Genomic DNA, 19,872 nt, shown 5'->3' with positions numbered 1-19,872 from the left:
TCATTTAGGAAATGGTGCAGAAATACCCAAAGGCTTGTCTCTTGGCCGTTTCGATCTTATCAGGTTGGTGATTACTGTTTACTACCATCCACGGGGAGTACTGAAGTTTCACGAGGGTGCCTGCTTCTCAATGAAAGGCCCATGGCTCTACCAACAGATGTCATTCCTCTCTTTGCTCCAAGACCATAAATTTCACATCTGGATGCTTTTTATCAGTCCCCACTTCCTCCAGGTGACGCCCCGTTTTCACAAGCAACTGACAAAATAACCCCCCTGTATATGTATAAGTAAAATCATAGTAAGAATGAGTCTGGACATGTTTGAAGAAGCCCACAAAGTTTGGTGTACATATATTGAGACATGTTTTCCTGCTCTCACTATGACTAGGATTGCAGGATATCAACAAGATGTCATATTTGTGCCTTGCTGTCATCAAGACCTCACAGAGTGTATCCATGTTCCATGTTATTTACTGGTTACGTTTCTTCACTCTCTTCTTAATACTTATAGACATGTAGATTTTCATTTTTATTTATCACATTAAATTTTTATTTCCATTTTCTGTTTCTCTATCTCAAGTAGACTGATTAAAAAATGAATTGTTAACATGGCCCATGACATTAGTTGATTAAAAACTCCAACAAGAAGTTCTGTGAGTTCACATTGGTTAAAACAATATTGAAAGTGTACTATGATTTATTAGTGATTACTGTCAATTATTTTTAAAATACTACTTACATCTTTTAGTAGTAATATAGACGTCTCATAATGTGTTGAAATATAGGAACATATAAATATATTATTGGATACTTTAAAAGAGATTCTTGGTTTTTCTATAGGATGGATATCTATTAATAACAATATCTTTGGACAGAGTTCAATTTCCTGTCTCTCTTCTCTTTCTTCCTCTAGGCATTCTTCTAAGCCATTGCCTCTTATGGCACCAGCTCTAGGCATTTTGTCCTTTTCTAAGTGTAGCCCGTCTTTAGTCTGGTGAATGCAAACTTGATATGTTATTTGGAGTTCACAGATTGTGAATTTCCTTTTCTTTGTAACTGAGATTTCCTCTCCATTCCTCAGAGACATTCCTGATTATGTTATAATTTCTACTTTTACTTTACTTGGTCCAAAATTGCCTCTGGCAAAGGAAACTCCTACATTCCCCAGTGCAGCTCTGGCTTCAGGGAAACGGTAGCGGTTACTGCATTTCATACCGATAGTGGCATGCAGAGAAGTCCAAGGTCAAGAGTCTGGCCAAGGCCACAAGCATAGGGCACTGATTGCAGGACATTCACGAGCTTGGGAGGGATGCTTCCAGGGTGGGGGAGCAAACAGACACTGCAACGCTGGGGTCCTCTGGAGATACTTTTATGTCAAGCTCATTCCCTCTGTTTCATTTCATTCCGTTCTCACATCAGAATGCCTTAAGCCTTTCTTCTTCAGGAGTGAAGTGAAGAGCTTCCTTCTAAGCCTTTTCTCTTGAGAAAAAAAAAAAAAAAACTTAATTAATAATGGATTCGTTTTCATTGTGAGGACTTGAATTTTAGCCCAGAAGAATCTGTACCATGTTCACAACTTCATTGATCTAGTCATTATTCTCTCTGGGAAAGGATCATTTTAATGACATTCTCAATAAAGTGTGAGTATTTTCATGTCTTCCTAATGAGCAACAGCTGGAGTAAGGTTCCCATAGGCTTGCTCTCTATTTTGTTTTTAACCTCATGGTTTCTTCTTTTGGTCATATGTCGAGGTTGGCAAATTTGTTCTTTTAATCCAAGTTGCTACAAAGCAATCAAGTCCATTAACATTTTCCAACTAGACTTAAAGAGAATTAGAACACTGAGTAGAAAGAGTTAAAATGTTCCCCACCCTCCCCGCTCCGCCCTCCCCCTGCCTGCCCCTCCCTCAGACCCTGAACATGCCAACCTCACAATGCAGGGATAGCAGCTAAAGTGGACACTGTAAACACTTTCTCTCCAAAGCTGTGTCTTTTCAATAAACACCCTGTTAGGCGCTAGCAAAAAACATTTCCAGTTGCCTTCCTGGGTGGTGCAGTGCTGGAAGCTGTTTGCCCATGTTCAGTTAAATTTCAAATGTCAAAGCTCATTAATAGTGAGTTTAGCCAAAGACAGCTTGTAAGGAACTATGCACACTTAACTTCCTCAAATAAAAAGAGAAGAAAGATGACCATTTAGCATTGGCGTTCCTCCCCCTGCTTTCTTCACCTCGCCTTCAAGTTGGTTTTGCGTTTTATTGACAGAAGGTTTCAAGTTTATATTCAACATTCCCCTTAATTTGCCTGTCCTTTTATTCTCTCCTTCCCCGTCTCCCGGGAAACACGGCCTATTACAAAGGTGTTGGGGGTGTTTCTTTGAGTTACAGAGGAGTGTTTTGTGTGTTTGAAGCGGGTCTGGAGGAGTCTGTGGAAGTGTTCAAGCAGAAGGCTCAGCTCCGGAGAGAGAAACACATGAGGATACAATGTTCCTCTTGGATGCTGCTTGTAGTCTGGGCTGAACACAAACGGACAGGGAGGTTCTGTTTATAGAGTAATGAAGTGTCAAGCTAAAATGGCAGTAGAACAGGCACCCCTACTATTTGTAATGTGCCCAGTTCCCACCCCTGTAGTAACTAAAGCAAATGAAAACATCATCCTCAACAAACAAACAAACAACAACAATGACAACAACGGCAACAACAGATTTAGGTTTTGTTTTGTCTAGTGTAAATTTACTTGAACAGTTATCACTATTGCCACCATGGGTTGATTGACTGCTGTACTAAATTCTATGACAAGTTATGAAAAAAAATCAAATTACTAATTATAAACTCTATCAACCTGGGCCACCCTGTGATTATGCATTTCATTGGCAGCACCCTTTTCTGTGCCCTCTGAATTTGCAAAGGCTTCCTATGCACAGAGGAGGCAATGCCCATGTTCTACATTTGGTATAGGGGGCTCAAGGAGGCAGGGCAAAGCCTCCAATGTAAAGGGTATGTCTTGAAGTTTCTCTGAAGCTGCCTTTTGTGGGTCCTTTGAATCTAATAAGAGGAGACGCAGAGTATAATGGGAAGGGTTGAGCATGAATGCGTGGTCCAGGTGCATCATAGGTCTCTTCTGAGAGTTTACCCCAGTTTTCTCTTGGGAGCACACAGACGTCCCAAGAGTTATTTCTTTGCCTTTTTGACTCAAATAAGGCAACTTTTCTCTATTCCCAATGGTTTGTATAGACTTATGAAGTCAGCTGATCTGGATACACACACACACACACAAACACACACACACACACACAGATATAAATATATCTGGAAGTAATTTGTTGTAAACACTTCTATACCTTGAAGCCTAAAGGACTCCAGTTATTTTCTTAATCGGACCATGTGTAATTATTGTCTATGGCTTCTGATGGTGTTTGTATCACAGGTAAATTGCACTAACCAAGGACAATACAAGTAGTAAACCTAGAACCCCTACTCTGATCTACCAATGGACAGGACATTCTCCAGAGTTATGTGGAGAGCAGAGACTGACTCTGACATGAACTCTGGTGCTTCATATGTGAACACCTCCCCTTGGTGGGGAGGCCTGATGGCACTCAAAGAAAGAATAAGCAGGCTACCAAGATGAGACTTGATAGCCTATGACCATATCGTGGGGGAGGAGACCCCCTTGGTCTTAAACCTAGGGGAGGGGAATAGGGTGAAAGCGGGAGGGAGGGAGGAATGGTAGGATACAAGTGATGGGATAACAATTGAGTTGTAATCTGAATTAATTCATAAAATTAAAATTTAAAAAGTTTTAATGTTATGAGGCCATGTTTAGTGGGCTCTAAATGTTCAGGGAATTAAATGTTTGTATGATTTCCTTTAAAAGCCTTGCATGTACTGAGATATTTCTGTGCATGTGATTATAGTCTGAGGGGCTTTTAGAAAATATTTGTTTTTAGTTGATTTTCTTCTCTCCTTCTGCCAACAGCCTGGCTTTGCCCTTTGAAAAGAAGTGGCAAACCTCCCTTCCTGTCATGACATGCTTGCTGATAGTTTTTTCTTGACAATGAGCTTCCTGAGAGCAGGGCCTTATATTTATCAGCTTGTCCTCAGGGTCTTCATGGGAGCTGGCGCAGTAAAGGTTTATTAGTAAGATTTAGTAAAACTTCACTGATTGCCTCCCCTAACAACATTGTACTTGAAAATTTTAACTTAAGAGAAAAATCAATTGTGCGAACTCTCACACGTTAGTTATCTGCATGCAGATAGGGGCTGCACATTACAAATAACTGCTACCAAGTTACTGAAGTGAGTCTAGAGGTATTCTGGTGGAAGACACAGGCCAGCAATTTGAGTTATGCCTGGATAAATAAGTATTTTTGCAATTGTTGTAAAAAATATTAATTTTCAGAGAAGCCAGAGCAATTGTTAAAATTCAGATCACTGTAAGTCATTTTGTCGGTTTTGGTCACTTGTTCTACCAAACCCCGTGCTTGTATAGCTGTTAGTGTAGTTGAGGTATCTGGCAAGTGCACTCTGTGCGCCATGTTTATGTTACTGATGTGTAAAGCACAGGACACTCCTGCAGAGCTCAAAGTTTAGCAGGATAAAGCACTGACGTGATGTGGAGCACACACACAGTACCACCAGAGTAGAAGGCAGCGCAGGGGAAAAGGGAGACTCTCAAGGGCCATGGGAAATCATAATAGTTGAATGGGAACTGGAGCCAGGACTTGCAAGCTACTCTCAGGAGAGATGGGCCCCAGTCATGCATGAGTGCTGTCATGGTCTATCAGGAGACTGTGTATCTCTTGGCACAGTCTGAGGATGTGCAGGATACAGTGGAAGCTAAGGGGGGAGGAGCAAGGATGAGTCCGGAATGAGGCTGAAAGCCAATTTGGAGGCTCAGGGTTCTATTATTTGAAATTGAAGGGTTTTCTTTTTTTCTTTTTTTTTTTTCCTAGGCACTGGGAATCACTTCCCATCTAGTCTCTGTATCAACAAATTTTCAATTTTGAAGATGGAGAGTGCAGGCCAGCTATATGACGTGTGTGTGTGTGTGTGTGTGTGTGTGTGTGTGTGTGGGCGCGTGCGCGCACGTACACACCTGTGTTTCTGTGTCCATGAATACATACACAGGTGTATGTGCCTCTTTGTTTCAGGGGGTAGAAACCAGGGTCAACAGGTTGATAGAGGTGCCATTAAGCATGAGATATATATATATATATGTATCATACATATATATATGTATATACATATATATATGTATCATATAAACTCATTTTGTGTGTGCTCCTTACCATCAGAGCATCAGGCAAACTTTCCCATGGTGCCTTCACCGCATTGTCTTCAAACATTCTCAAGTCAGTCAAGAATTTGAAAATATTGTTTGAGCCTAAGCAAGATTTAATTTGGATTTGACATGTCCGCATGAGAAATGTAAAGATATGCCAGTTAGTTGAAATGATGACATGGAAGGAGAAAGTAACTGATAGAGAGCTTACATAGCAAGGCCAGCAATGTTTAGGTAAATGCCATCTGCGCGGGAGTTGGACAGGACTTGGCTCTCTCTCTCTCAAGGGTGGGAGGTCCCTTCTAGAGTCTGTGATTTGCAGTTCTGACTGGCCGACTTACTGCTTTTGAGGCAAGAACTTTACTTTCTCCCAACAACCCAATCTGCTATTTGGAAACTATCTCTTTAAACTACACAAGATCAGTGCCCTTTGGTGAGACCTCCCCCCGCCCCCTGCACACAACTCATGTTTCTGCCTCTAACAATTGCATGGAACTTGTTCTCACATCCGTGCCTTTTCTTCTGCTACCAGGCAGCAATAGCATCAGCTAGGCTTTGACCCACACACAGATTTCGCCAGTGCGAGCTAAATGCCCGTGCCTTCCCCCTTAAGAAGGCACATTGGTTCCATTGATGCTCCTCTCCTGCCTTGGTTGTAGCAGCTGCAGTGATGGACAGCGCCACCATATATCAAATATGGGACAGACGTGTCGACTAAGTAGCTCACGTTTTGTCAATACCCAGGGGAGCACAAAGCAGGTGGGAGGAGTCCTGCTTTGGAGTGAGAAGATGCTAGCAAAAGACTTCTAGTGGGTTGACCCAGCAGCTGAAGGAAAAGTCTGCATGGCAGAAAGAGTTGGAGACCTCCAGAAGTTGATGCTCTCGATATCTCACATGATTGAAGGTGTAGGGAGTGAGTGAGGTTGAAGAATGAACCCTCACACAGGCAGTCAGGGGGTAGGAGGAGAGGTGAACAAAGAGCACGGGGTAGGGGGTGGGGTGGGGCTGGTGGCCATATCTGTACATGCAGAGGCGCAGAAATACCATGTGCTGGTGAGGTGACTTGAAGGACAATGGCTCCCATAGGTTTGCATATTTGGTCTCTACTTGGTAGTTGTTTGGGGAGGATTAGGGAGTACGACCTCACTGTCCCTGGCAGCAGCATGCTCTGAGGTTTCAGAAGGCTCACACCATTTTGAGTTAGTCCTCTCTGCTTCCTGCTTGTGGATCAAGATGTGAGCTCTCAGCCATTCCTGCCACCATGCCTTCTTTGCTCAGGCACCAGGGACCCCAACCTTTCGAAACTGTAAGCCCAGTTAAACACTTTCTTTTCCAAGTTGTCTTGGTCACGTCTTTTGTCACAGCAAAAGAAAAGTAACTAAAACAGCAAGTAAAATTTTTACATTTTTACAGGGCATCAGACAAGTGTCCATGCTGAGGCATTCCTTTTCTGTTTTCTCATTAAAAAAAAAAAATCTGGTTCAGGACATTAAAAATGTCACTTGGCTTCCCTGGGCTCCATTATCTTGCAGTAAATATGAGGAGGTTGGATGTGTTACAACTCCCCAGCATGAAGCTGGATTCCACAGAAACGTTATTATGTTGGATATATATATCATATAAACTCATTTTGTGTGTGCGCCTTATCATCAGAGCATCAGGCAAACTTTCCCATGGTGCCTTCTCCGCATTGTCTTCAAACGTTCTCAAGTCATTCAAGAATTTGAAAATATTATTTGAGCCTAAGTAAGATTTAATTTGGATTTGACATGTCCGCATGAGAAATTTAAAGGTGTGACAGTTAGTAAAAAAAAAAAAAAAAAAAAAAAAAAAGTCAATGGAATTCAACTATTCTCTAACTCTCACTGTCCTCAGTGAGTTCGTACTTACGCATTGGGAAGTTTGCCTCTCTGTGCTGAGTTTCATCAGAACTTTCTGCTTTTTTTCACTTGCAGGTTATAGAGATCTGTACTTTCATCTTGAGTCCTTTTCTCATATGTATGATTTTCCTTTTCACTTATTTTTATATATGTTGAATGAAATATTTTAAAAAGTGGTTCTTTTATTTTAGATTTAAAATAGACCCAGAACAATGAATTGCAAATGTAAACTTTAGGACAAAGTATTGTACTGACAAAAATAAAATTAAAAATTTAAGCTTTAAAAAAAAAAAGAAAGAAAGAAATGCTCAGGAAGCAGGAGAACAGAAAGGGAAGTTTATTTTTGGTGCATGTGGTTAATGATGTAACAAAATAGTCCCTCCTTCCCTGCCATCAAGTTTTTCTGAACCAAACCCAAGGATTGTTTCTTTAGAGGCCAGACGAGGGAAACTTTATCTTGAGGGGAGATATCAAAGGGTGTCAATCATTTGGAATTGGGGAGTGAGGAACATGGTGGTTTATCCTTGTCAGTTTTGCCATGGAATCTTTTGAAGCAGGGTTTATCGTTGGGACATAAGTATATGCCAGCGAGAAAAATGTCTTAAAAACATTTATTTATTTATTTTTATTTCCCTTGCTCTACCTCTCCCTACTCAGTTTGTTGGGCAACCTTGTAGTGGTGACTTAAGTTTCACATTTATAAAGTGAGGTATTGGTACAGGGAGTTAAACTATCATTAAGCCCTGCAGTAATACAGGAAGGTACGGAAAGCATTATTTCTTCTCGTTGGGGAAAAAGAAAGAAGTTTCTGTTTTCTACAGCCAAGATGGAGTTACATGAATAATTAATTACCAACAAGTGGAACAATTGATTTTCAGCAAAGGGGCAATTCCCTAAAGTTGGGAGGATTCTGGGCAAAGGCAATTTGTACTTATTTCTGTGAGGTGTTGTGGCTTCTGATAGCACTCTAATACGGTTTATCGAACAAGCTCCGGGATCTCCTTCAGTCCCTAGGTAGCTGCTTTAAGGCTTGTTTTGTGGGGTCTCTGGCTTTTGAACTTTTTTAGTGTTGACAGAGGGTTCAGAGTTTTTGACTTTCAAAGATGTATAGTACAAAAAAAAAAAAAAAAGGGGTTTCAAGCGTTTGTATATACTTACTGTGTGTGTGTTGTACGCCCATGTGTATATGTTATGTGAGTTGCATACAATGACTTCCAGGTGACTGTAAAGCAAATGATTAAAGTGTAGCTGGAAATTATATTGAGCACTGTGAGCTTTTGGAAGAGCTCTAGAAGTGATTTTTTTTCCTATGTGATTTTCTCTGAAGATGAATTTATCAAAGAGAAAAATGCACATACATATTACGTTCATCTTGTTCATCTGTAGCCAAAGCAATAAATTAGAAATATCCACGTAAACTCACTTTATGAGCATTATTTTGATGCACTACATATATGACCATTGAATTTTGGTATATTTCAGTCCTTGGAACATGTAAATCATGTCACCTCCTGATTCTTTCCACATGGATCACTTGCATATGAAAACTTTAAAAAATAAAAAGCAGATTATTTTTCCATCACATCAAATGCGTGCGGTTTTGAACCTGAGAGTGGAGGGTTTCCATCAGACTTCTCTATCTGAAATCTCTGGGTCTATTTCCTCCTTTGCCTGGACTTCTGTTACTGGTAGTTGATGTTATTTAATTATCTCTGCATTTTAACTGTGGTGTTTACCTTTAATGTCACTCCAGTCAGTAAGTGATTCATTGCATCTGGAACTAAACAACAAGGTTTGGCAGAAAAAGGGACAATGTGTGGCAGATGCATTTGGACCCAGGAGGACAATGGCTTTGAAAGTGGGCCCTAAGAGCTTAGAAATGCAATTATGCATTTATGACTGTCCAAATGGGTACCACAATGGCTGGTTCATGGTGAATTTCACAGAAGATGCTGAGGGTTTGACTGGTATATACTAGAAAGGCACCCGCCCTCCAGGGGACAGGCAAGCTCTTCAAATTGCAGGCACTTGAGATTTTATCCCAGTTGGAAAACTCAGCTGCCTAGGTTTCCTCATTTCTGAAATAAGACTAGTAATTTTGGAGTTGGCATTGACAGGAAAAACCATGTGCCTTCTGCCTTATCAGAAACCCAACAACATCCACATGATGCCTAATGAACCACAATGCTACTTTCAAGTGACAAATTAGCCTTAACTGATATTTCCTTTGTCCTCCCTATACATTATGTAAGGCCTATGAAGAAAAAGTGGGATTTTTTTGGTTTGGTTTTCCCAATTGCCTTTTTAAAATTGAAGTGTAAAATTTTATTTCTTTTGAAACATACATGAACACTGCTTCTGTAGCACTCTTAGTTTTCTCTTTCCTCCCTTCCTGTGTCTCCTCTTACTTCCAAATTAATGATCTCTTCTTTAATCATTATTATTACATGTATACACATGTGGATATGCACATATGCATGTACAACCTATTGACTCCATTTATTGTTGCTCATATGTACATATGTCCTGGGTTGCTCTCTTGGGATTTGACAACCTATGTGGTAGCTCATCACTGGAAGAAACTGACTCTCCCTCTCTCACTACTCACTGCCTGTAGCACTTCATCTATGGGTGGGACTGTGCAGATTTCCCCCTTTTCGTTCTGGCATGTCAACTGATATCACTACACCGATCTTATTCAGGCAACCATATTGTTGAGATTTCATGAATACATTTTCCATGTCATTTCCTAGGGAAACTCTCTAGCATCATGTGTTTTAGGCTTCTGGTTCTTATAACCTTTTAGCCCTTGCCTCAATGTTTCCTGAGTTAGGGCTGTGTTAATTTATCAGTTGGGGTAAATAGCCCATGATCATTTATTCTCTACAGTTTGTCCAGCTTATTTTTTAAGTGAGGGAGCACAAGTTCAATCCTCTGCTGCCTTGAGCAAGCATTGCTCATTAACCAGTAGTGCTACTAATATCACCTATGCTCAAGTAGTTTCACAAATAATATCACACGTGAGCTTTGAGAAATGCTGGTGTTCTTGCAGGGCACAATTTTATGGCTGTGCTTGACAGCAGGGGGATTTTGCCTTTCTTGACATCAGCTAGAGAGAAGTTGTGACAATTCTGGAATCCTTGTGGCCTTTATTATGTAGCTTGAGTGGTCATTACTCTTCCTGAGAAAATGAAAGGTCTATTTCATGTCTTAATTTACACTTCTTGGTATCATTACTCCAGAAGTTTTAGTTATATGCTTTGTGAGTGTGGAGTCATTTATGCCTTAAGAACAGGCTGCTTCAAACTGGCTTGCAGCAGGATCTTGTTACTGACCCTTTTGAGTAAAACCTTTAGAGAGGAGAAAGAAAAGCAAATGTCTTTGTGTGTGTGTGTGTGTGTGTGTGTGTGTGTGTGTGTGTGTGTTTAAATATTGTTCTCCAAAGGAGGCCAGCATGGCTGCATAGTAGGTTTCTGTTGATGCTTAGAGAATGGCTATATTCTTAGAAACTTCAAACAACACTGACTTTTTATGTCTTTTTTGTATTGAATAGCTCATCTTTTTAAAAAATATATTTTATTAATTTATTCATATTACATCTAAATTGTTATCCCATCCCTTGTATCCTCCCATTCCTCCCTCCCTCCCTCCCTCCCATTTTCCCCTTACTCCCTTCCCCTATGACCGTGACTGAGGGGGACCTTATTTTGATAGGTCATAATTCTGGATTGACTACTTGAGATCTCCTAAGGCTGGAATCAGGGTGACTGTCCAGCTACATCTCCACCTGGAACTCAGTCAATCTTCTAGGATTATGTAGGCTGTCTGTTGAGGCTAGTTATTTTAGTCTGTATGAGTTAGGACCTCATTTTCTTGTTGAGTTTTGGCTAAGGACTATGCATAGATCCTAAAGACTGCTCTTGGGTCCCAGGCACATGACCCTATCTAGCCACATGACACTATACCCTTTTATGGCCTGTGGGAAAAAATCACTCTTAAGGACTTAACCTGATTAGATCAAATCCATTATACTATTTAAAAATTATTTTCTAGTTTGTATATATATAGTAATTCTGTTTCTAGTTTTTAGAGGAGCCCTCCATATTGATTTCTGTAATTGCTTCATGCATTAGCATTCCTGCCAGTATTATACAAAGGCTCTTCTTTCCCAGTATCCTCGCCACTGTCTGTTGGTATTGTTTGCGTTCTTGATGAAGGCTCTTCTGCTTGGGATGAAATGGAATGTCAATGTAATTACAAGTGTGTGTGTGTGTGTGTGTGTGTGTGTGTGTGTGTGTGTGTGTGTGTGTGATGTCTATGTGCCTTTCTCTTTTGCTCTCCACTTTACCTTTTGAGTTAGAGTCTGCCTCTGAAAACCTAGAGCTTGCCAATACAATTACTGGCTGGCCAATAAACCCCTGGGCTACTTGTGGCTCTGCATTCACAGCAGTGGAATTATACTGCAAGAGACCATGCCTACCTAGATTTTTGTGTTGATTCTAGGGACCAAATTCAGGTGCTCATGCTTATACAGCAAGCACTTTACCAATTAAGCCATTGTCCCCAGCTCCTCAATGCCGTCTTACTTTTACATTTGCTCCAATGGCTAAGGTCTAGATAGTGCTTTGAGTGTTTGTGGGTGCATGTGGAGGTGTGTAGGGGTGGGTGGGTCTTGGGGCATGTTGAATTTCTGCAAACATAGGTGGTATGTTTGAGTTTGAGGAAATCACTAGACTCAGTAGTCTTTATGGAACCATCTTTCTCCTGCTGGCATTGCTGGCATCTGCCAATATTTTCTTGTTTCCACACATTTCAATGTGTTCAAGGAATGGACCTAGTCTGGGATGTTTTTTGTTCCTGGAGACTTTGCTGAGACTCAACTGGTTCTACTTTCCTTTAAGAGACTCAGGACGGGGATGGAGTTCAAGGAATTCACCCCAAGAAGTCTTCTGAAATCTTGAATGTATACTTAGCTTTGGGATCAGTATTTCCCAAAACTGGGACATAGCAAAAGACCTAGCTATGTCTGCTTCTTATCAACATGTAAGGACTTGCTTGACAGTGTCTTTAGACACAGACATATGCCTTATCAGTTTTTTTTTTTTTTTTTTTTTTTTGCCCTCTGTGAGCTATGGACAAAATTCCTCCAAAGAAGTGAGAAGAGGAAAAGAGGAGTAACCACCACAGGGGCCTCGATCTGTGTTAATCAGAGCCTTGCCCATTCTCCTAAATTATTGTTCACTGAAGCCATTCTTTTAGCCTAGGGGGCATCTGTAATCAACTTTTGTTTATTTCTGAATTTTTTCCTTTTGCCCTCAAGGAGATCATTATTTCTATTGTATAAAAATGGTAGCCCAAACATTGGAAGCAATTAGAGTGGATGACAGTGAATACTTTTGTGGTAAAAGAGACACTGATGCTTATAAACTGGATTTCATTCTTTGGGCTTCTTCCTTCTTCTCTCTGCCATGACACATTCATTTGCTTCCCTTCAGGTACAAAGGGGACACAAAAATGAAAAGGAAGAAAAAAAAATGCTTCCCCTGGTGTATGGAACTGAGGAGCTGTCAAAGGCTCCTAGCAGGGAAAGTGTGCTCCTGTGTATTCAATCACTGAAATTAAGTGTTTTCGAAGGCAGTGCAGTCACGGGTCTATTGCATGGGGAAATAACATGTTGTAGTCCATCACTTAAAATGTTAACCTTGTCTCTTACTAGTGACTGCAAGCAGAAACATGTGCTGCATACTCGCTGGTTAAATGGCAGTGTGTCAGCTCTGTGAAAAAGGCTAGCATGTATCTGTCAATCTTCAGATTTGATTCTGTGTATGAGAACACAAACATACACACACGCATACAGTCATACGTACACATACCTCTTCATGTTTCCACTTACCTTTATGTGACTTCTCGACACTTGGCCTATCACATACTTATTAGAAAATAAGAATTAAATTAATTTCTAGTTTTTAAATTTTTTTAATTTCTAGTTTTTGAGTGTATGTTCTTTGCTATTTTTATTCTAATCCTCATATTCTTTATTATCTGAGTTACAGTTAGTTACATTTTACTACACAAACTTCTGTTTTGATTGTACTTCAATACTGTTGGAGTATTCATATGCTAGAATTAGCTCATTATAAGTACCATTCCAACAGTATGAGCTACAGTACACCAGTAACCCACCAAGCCTAGAAGATTTACATGACAAATATTTTAGTATTTGTGAATCATATTGTCCCTATTGTGACCTGGGAAGAGTCATAAATGACACATAAGTGAATCACTAGTTCCATACACTAATATCAAACAGAATAGGCTACAATTTGGACTTTAGAGTGTAGTTTGTACAAAATTATGTTCTACTGAATATTTCATGTAATTCTTCTAGTCATACAAAAAATTGATGCCCCCTAGGTCTTTCCTCAGTGTTTCTCATTGCACCAGCAGGAACAGCTCTGCAGCAGCAAGTGCAAGTGCTGCATCCCGCCCCTGCCCCCGCCCTTCCCCCGGCCCCTCCCCTGGCCCCTCCCCCCAGGTCCTGACACCCTGCCAGTCCTTGCTGCACTCTAGGCAAGCCTATTCTTTAGGGTCACTTCCCACTCCGCTAGCCTCTGGCTCTCACTCAGTGTTTCTGCTTCAATCTCTTTCAGAGCTATGTGTAGCCAGTCACTCACTGTCAATAGTCCCTGCCACCACCCTGACATTTTTGATCCACTTTATTCTGTTTTTTTTTTTTTTTTTTTTTTTTTTTCTTTCAGGGCAAACTATTTATTTTATATATTTATCCGTGATCTTGCTTGAAAGTGAGCTTCATGCCATCAGGGGGTTGCTGTGCTTTGTGCCGAGACCAGAGCCCGAGGTGTAATGTGTGCTCAATACATTTGTGTTGGAGGTAGGGATCTATCACTCTGGAGTGGTAGACAAGAAACCTAAAGGGAACTTATGATTATTAAGCAAGGTAACACCTGCTGAGTGAGCTCAGTAAATCTTAGCCCTATTATTGTTATTTTCTTTTTAAAGATTGAACAGCAAAGGGGAGAATAGGTAATGCTCCTCTGTATTTTGTTGTTTGGAAAAATTAATGACCCTGAGAGTAAAACACAGTGCCATGCCTGGGACATTAAAGACATTCAGTTATCAGCAAGTGAAATGATCTTCAGACATAGAGTTCAAAAGAGGCATTATTACAATAGCTATGAAGATTCAAGTGCAGGAGGAGATGAGGCACTATGAACTCACTTTGCTCGTAGACTGGAATCGTCCCAGATGTGTTAGTCAAGTGATGAACTGGTAGCAGCAATCGTTGAGAAATCAGGAAGGCAGGAGGTTTGTACAAACAAAATGGGAGGCAAAAACACTGCCCAGTTTCCCAGAGAAGAGACAGACTGGATTGAACATAGGCATGAGTCTCTGCTGAGAGATGCTATTGGCATTTTTCTGAGTAGGTGAAGTACTGGATATGTCAAAGGACTTTCTTATACCTTTTTCTGGTCATGGGGGATTGAGAAATAGCAAGTAATGAAAGAGAAAAGGCCCAGAAGGACTCCAGGAAGAATAAACTATGCCAGACCAATGTAATTTTCATTTTGTTCTCCAAAGAGTTGATGGATTCCAGGTCATGGCTCCACTGGTAATCCTGGAGTGTGCTGATAGTTGGCTGTTCTACAGTGAACACTTTTTGTTTCATAGTCACTTGAACTTAGACTGTGCTAATTTATTTGCAGGCCATGCTTTAAAAAAAAAAAAGAAGAGGCAATTCATTTACTGAATTTCACCTGTAAGGCCACCTCTCCCTATCCCTTTGAGCCCCTTGCATCCTTGTCGGTGTTTTAAATATTGAGCTAGTCACACTTTAGTTACTTTGACATTTGTTTCTTTCTCCATGATATTATAAGCACCTGTAAAACAGGAAGGAGGTCACAATTTTGGGGGAGTTGTTTTCCCATGAACTCACACAAATGTTTTGAATTTTAGTTGGCCAGCAGTTTTAATATCACTTAACAATATAATACAGCTGTTGGCATAGTCAAATGGCAAGAAGGCCGTAAGTATTATTTAATAAGTGGCATAGAGAGTACTTTATTTAGGAAGAAAAACAATGAAAAATGGAAAGTATTACATAATACAAATGCTAAGTTAATTAGAAAACATGTATGATATACAACCCACTAATTAAGAATCTATGAGTCCTATTTATGCCATCATCAAAGAATGACTTCTGTGTTGAATGATAAATGATATATCAGATGAAAAGGCAAATACATTTAGTTTTATAACAATTAAAAAGATCTCTTTGTAAAGAAACCCTAGATAGAACTTAAACTTTACATCTACTCAAATTATTGTGATTATTAAGATATTTTAAATTGCAGAGTGATTATTACAAACCCAAAGAAGAATTGGCCATTCATTTCTATTAAACCTGTTTTTTGGTGTGCTAGGCATCATGGGTGCTAGGGAATTTAACAAAAGCTAAAAAGCTCTCATGAACCTTCTTCATAGTTTGGTAAGGCCAGGCTAGACTAGGAATACATGCACAGGGTACTATATAGTGATAGGGGTTTTGGAGAGACTAAGGGAGTGTGAAGGGTAGAGAAAATTATTGGCCATAGGGACTTGTATTTTTTGTTTCCATGACTTGCATGCTGTGCAAGAAGGCCTTCTGGTGAGGAATCAGAATATGTCTCCCTTATCTTGGTGGGTCAGCTGTGACCTCAGAGAGTCCCTTGCTCCATCTCTGCCATCATACTAGCTCAGTTCATGCACTCAAATAGGCCCCTTCCTTCACCTCATGCTCCATCTTGCTGATCAATGACTCCGTTTAAGATAGCTCTCTTGGAGGTGCGAGTCCATTTAAGGTGACAAGGAAGATTTGCAGACGCTGCACATTCCCTGAAGTTCACACAAGTGCTGACATGCAGTAAGAAAAAAACAAATTGTGTAAGCTTCCTAGCTGAGGCATGAAACTTTTTGGCTTTTACTTTTATCTACTTGTTTAGGTTATTCTTGTTGTTTATTGGGCACTGGATAAAGATGTGAAGGCATGCTGTGTTCAGTACAATTTTTTTCTCTACCTTGTGCTTGTAAGGAAATGATTCAGTTCATCCGCAGAATAGAAGTGACTGACTTATCTATCTCCAAGAAGAAAACTAAAGTTGAAATCTGAGCATCTTGGAAGCCGTAGAGGAAAGAACTAGTTTCTGTTAGGTGACAGTGAAGCCTCCATTGACCTATGAGTTCAATACATGACAGTGGGCATCATCTGAACCAGAGGCATCCCTACCCATATCAACAGAACAGTTTCATGTGTATTGACAAAGACCCTTGTGTTAATGCTGTCAGCAGTGTTTTCTTATTGGCTCAAGGAGTGGTGGGTTAGAGGGTGAATATATTAAAAGAGGAGCCATCTCCAGTTGTCCATGGGCCATTACCCCGAGAGCATTGTATTTAGAGCAATCCTACCAACACTGTTTATTGTAAAAATGGAGAACTACAATTCTTATGGCAGCAGGGTTGCCAGGATGGGTGACATTGAAAGTTTGCCGAGAAGAGACTTGATACCCTATGAGCATATACAGGAGGACGTAATCCCCCGCAGGAACAGTCATAGGGGAGGGGAATAAGGGGAAAATGGGAGGGAGGGAAGAATGGGAGGACACAAGGGATGGGATAGCCATTGAGATGTAACAAGAATAAATTAATAATAAAAAATTAAAAAAAAAGAAAGTTTGCCATCATGGGCATATATTGGTCTTCTTCTCCAGGTACCCTGTTAAATAGTTAAGGCTACATTCACATTTTTGACCTTTGAATACTTGGTTCTCATTTTATACAAAATCATGAATTGTCAATATGAATGTTCACTATGCTTTTACTATGCTAAATAGAAATTAAGCCTCCAAGCCACTTGAGCCTTTGAAGAATTAACACTGATGTTCATTTGATATAAACTTAAAGGGAAAGAAAATTGGAGCAAGATATCATAGTGAGAAAGGAGGATCCAATTCTCCTTTGCTGGCACAAAGCTAGACAACAGGAAAAGGAATGTGAAAGAGTACAGACCAAACCCAATGGTTTGAGAGAATGCAGTCTTTTTGTTCAGATCCAGTGGGTTGAGAAGGTGCAGCATTTTTGATAATTTAGGTTTGAACACCCGTTTGTTCATAAATTTTTTAGGAAGATTGTGTGTGTGTGTGTGTGTGTGTGTGTGTGTGTGTGTGTGTGTGTGGTATATGTATGTTCTTGTGTATGTACTATGATGTCTTGGCAGAATAATAAGGAGAAGGAATGACTAAAGTTAAATTTTGAAACATACAGGGAAAGAGGCTAGACTTGAGCAAAGACATGGATATCATAATGTGGTGAGCCATGCAATATTTTAGGAAGCTCATCCCAGGAGAAAACATAGGAGTGAAAGACCTCAGGTGGGAATTGGCTTCATGTGGTTGAATGCATTAGCATCTCTCTGTCCTCAGTCTCAAAATGGAAATGATGACACTTGATCTTCTCATCCTCTGGCCTAGGACTGGCTGGGACAGTTTCAGAAAGGCTTCTGGGCCAGGCTCACTCCAAGCTGGATAACAGATATCAGAGCTAATTGTAGCAATTTAAAAATGTTCTCTAATCGATGGAAGACACCATGGAATTGTTTTCCTTTGATGCCCTTAAGTACCTAATTAATGTCTGGTTGATCCAGATATTTTTTAAACTGAGTGTCACGAGCTTTCACTTCCTTTCTAGTTCTGTGGTCGGGCTGTGGATCTATTCAGCAGACTAATATGTAAGCTTTGTGTCGCTCAAGTGTTTATATGCCTTTGAGTCCACCCACACCACCTGCCTATCTTAATTCTATCAGGTGACCCAGACCACAGATCTGGAGCCTGAGTGTTGTTTAGGAAGAAAGGTGGATTTTTTTTTTTTTTTGAAATCTGTATTTTTCCATTCTGGATCTTGTCTTGATTGGCCCTACAGACTTGAAGGCAGACTGTCCTCTGAGATGACCTCAGTGACAGGGCTCTACTCTGCCTCCTGAACTTTTGCTTCGCTAGCTTGTGGTGGCACTGGGCGGGGGCTATCTGCATTTTACTAAGTGCTGAGCTGAGAAACACTGAAACATCATCTGTACAGTCAAAGGAAAGGAGTTTGTCCCAATTGTTCTGTCTTTGGTACAGAAACCCAAGCCTTTCCAGTTCTTCTAGTGAGGACTGGATGACAGTGTGGATGACCCAGTCCACCCAGCTTTGTAGCTATGATACAGCTGTCTCAGTCTTGACAGCTTTTTACCACTTTAATCCCCCCACCCCCACTTTCCTCCTGCTTGCCTTCCTTCCTTCTTTCTGTATTGACATGAATGAAATAAAGGATGGTGCGGGCTTGGAGTCCCAGCCTTTTTTAGGAGAGAGGGTTGGAAAAATTGTAAGTTCAAAGCCAGCCTGGGTAACTTGGTAAGACTCTGTTTCAAAATAAAATGTACAGACAAGGCTGTAGCTACAGCTCAATGAACACTTTCCCAGCAGATAGAAGGCTTTAGGTTCAAACCCAACTACTATAAAATTATTCAACTGGAGGGGACAAGTTAGCTTCCAGTCTTCCATCCAGACTATGGACAGATCATAGCAATCCAGCTCTTCGGGCTTCCAACTGTCTCATCCACACTCCATTTATAATACACCTTATATCCCAGATCTAGTCAATGGTCAGAACAGTCTCTACACTTGAGTGGAGAGTGGGATATGACTTTCTCACGTACTCTGGTGCCTCACATTTGACCATGTCCCCTGGAGGGGGAGACCGGGTGGCACTCAGAGGAAGGACAGCAGGTTACCAAGAAGAGACTTGATACCCTATGAGCATATACAGGAGGAGGTAATCCCCCTCAGGAACAGTCATAGGGGAGGGGAATAAGGGGAAAATGGGAGGGAGGCAAGAATGGGAGGGCACAAGGGATGGGATAGCCATTGAGATGTAACAAGCATAAATTAATAATAAAAAATAAAAAAAAAAAAACCAAAAAAAACCCAAAAAACAAAAAAAACCCACACCTTATATATTTACATTTTTAAACTGTGGAAACCCTTCAACTTTTATTTCTCTTTTGTAGATATAGAAAATGAAAGGCCATGCTTTATCCAGCCCCACAGCCTGATGGCGATTAGGTTAGGGCTACATCTTGGAACTGTTGACCCTGGGGGATCAGTATCCTTCTTTGGAAAGTATACTACCTCTTCTAGAAACACACTCCTGAATTATCTCTCAGAAACACTCCAGGGCACAATTCTCTATATAGGTGTAATTATTAGCATTATGAATATGCACTTCCTTTCTTAACGATCGTTTCTCATCTGCCTCTAACCATCCATGAGAGGACTTCTTCTGTGCATATGTGGACAGAGCTCAGACTTTCCATTGGGGTGGAGTCTTGGTATGACAGTAACTGTACAGAGGCACACACCTGCCGATTCTCTTCCTGGAAAAAAAAAATCACCTTTTCTGTTCTAAGCTTTAAATGTCAGTCACTCGAGAACTACATAAGGCATGTGCTAACTACATAGTCATGTGCTGAATGCCACTGTGACTTTTATGCCTTTTTTTTCCCCAAGCATGTGGCCACAGATGAACAAGAAGGCTGAAAGTTCTGGGATGAGACCTGAAGACTGAGTGGACAAGGGATGATTCTCCTTAGCCCTGCCCTTAAACCTCCCCTTAACTACTGAT

The 19,872-nt window shown here is 40.6% G+C and overlaps 1 protein-coding gene across 1 annotated transcript in view; it reads left to right on the top strand.

Moving 5' to 3' along the window:
• Pkhd1 (PKHD1 ciliary IPT domain containing fibrocystin/polyductin) overlaps nucleotides 1-19,872 on the top strand; it is a 474,396-nt gene that overhangs the window by 126,378 nt on the left and 328,146 nt on the right.

The sequence above is a fragment of the Acomys russatus genome, chromosome 11, assembly GCF_903995435.1.
Source record: "Acomys russatus chromosome 11, mAcoRus1.1, whole genome shotgun sequence".
In the NCBI taxonomy this organism is placed as follows: domain Eukaryota; kingdom Metazoa; phylum Chordata; class Mammalia; order Rodentia; family Muridae; genus Acomys; species Acomys russatus.
This window is presented reverse-complemented; position numbering and strand designations above follow the sequence as displayed.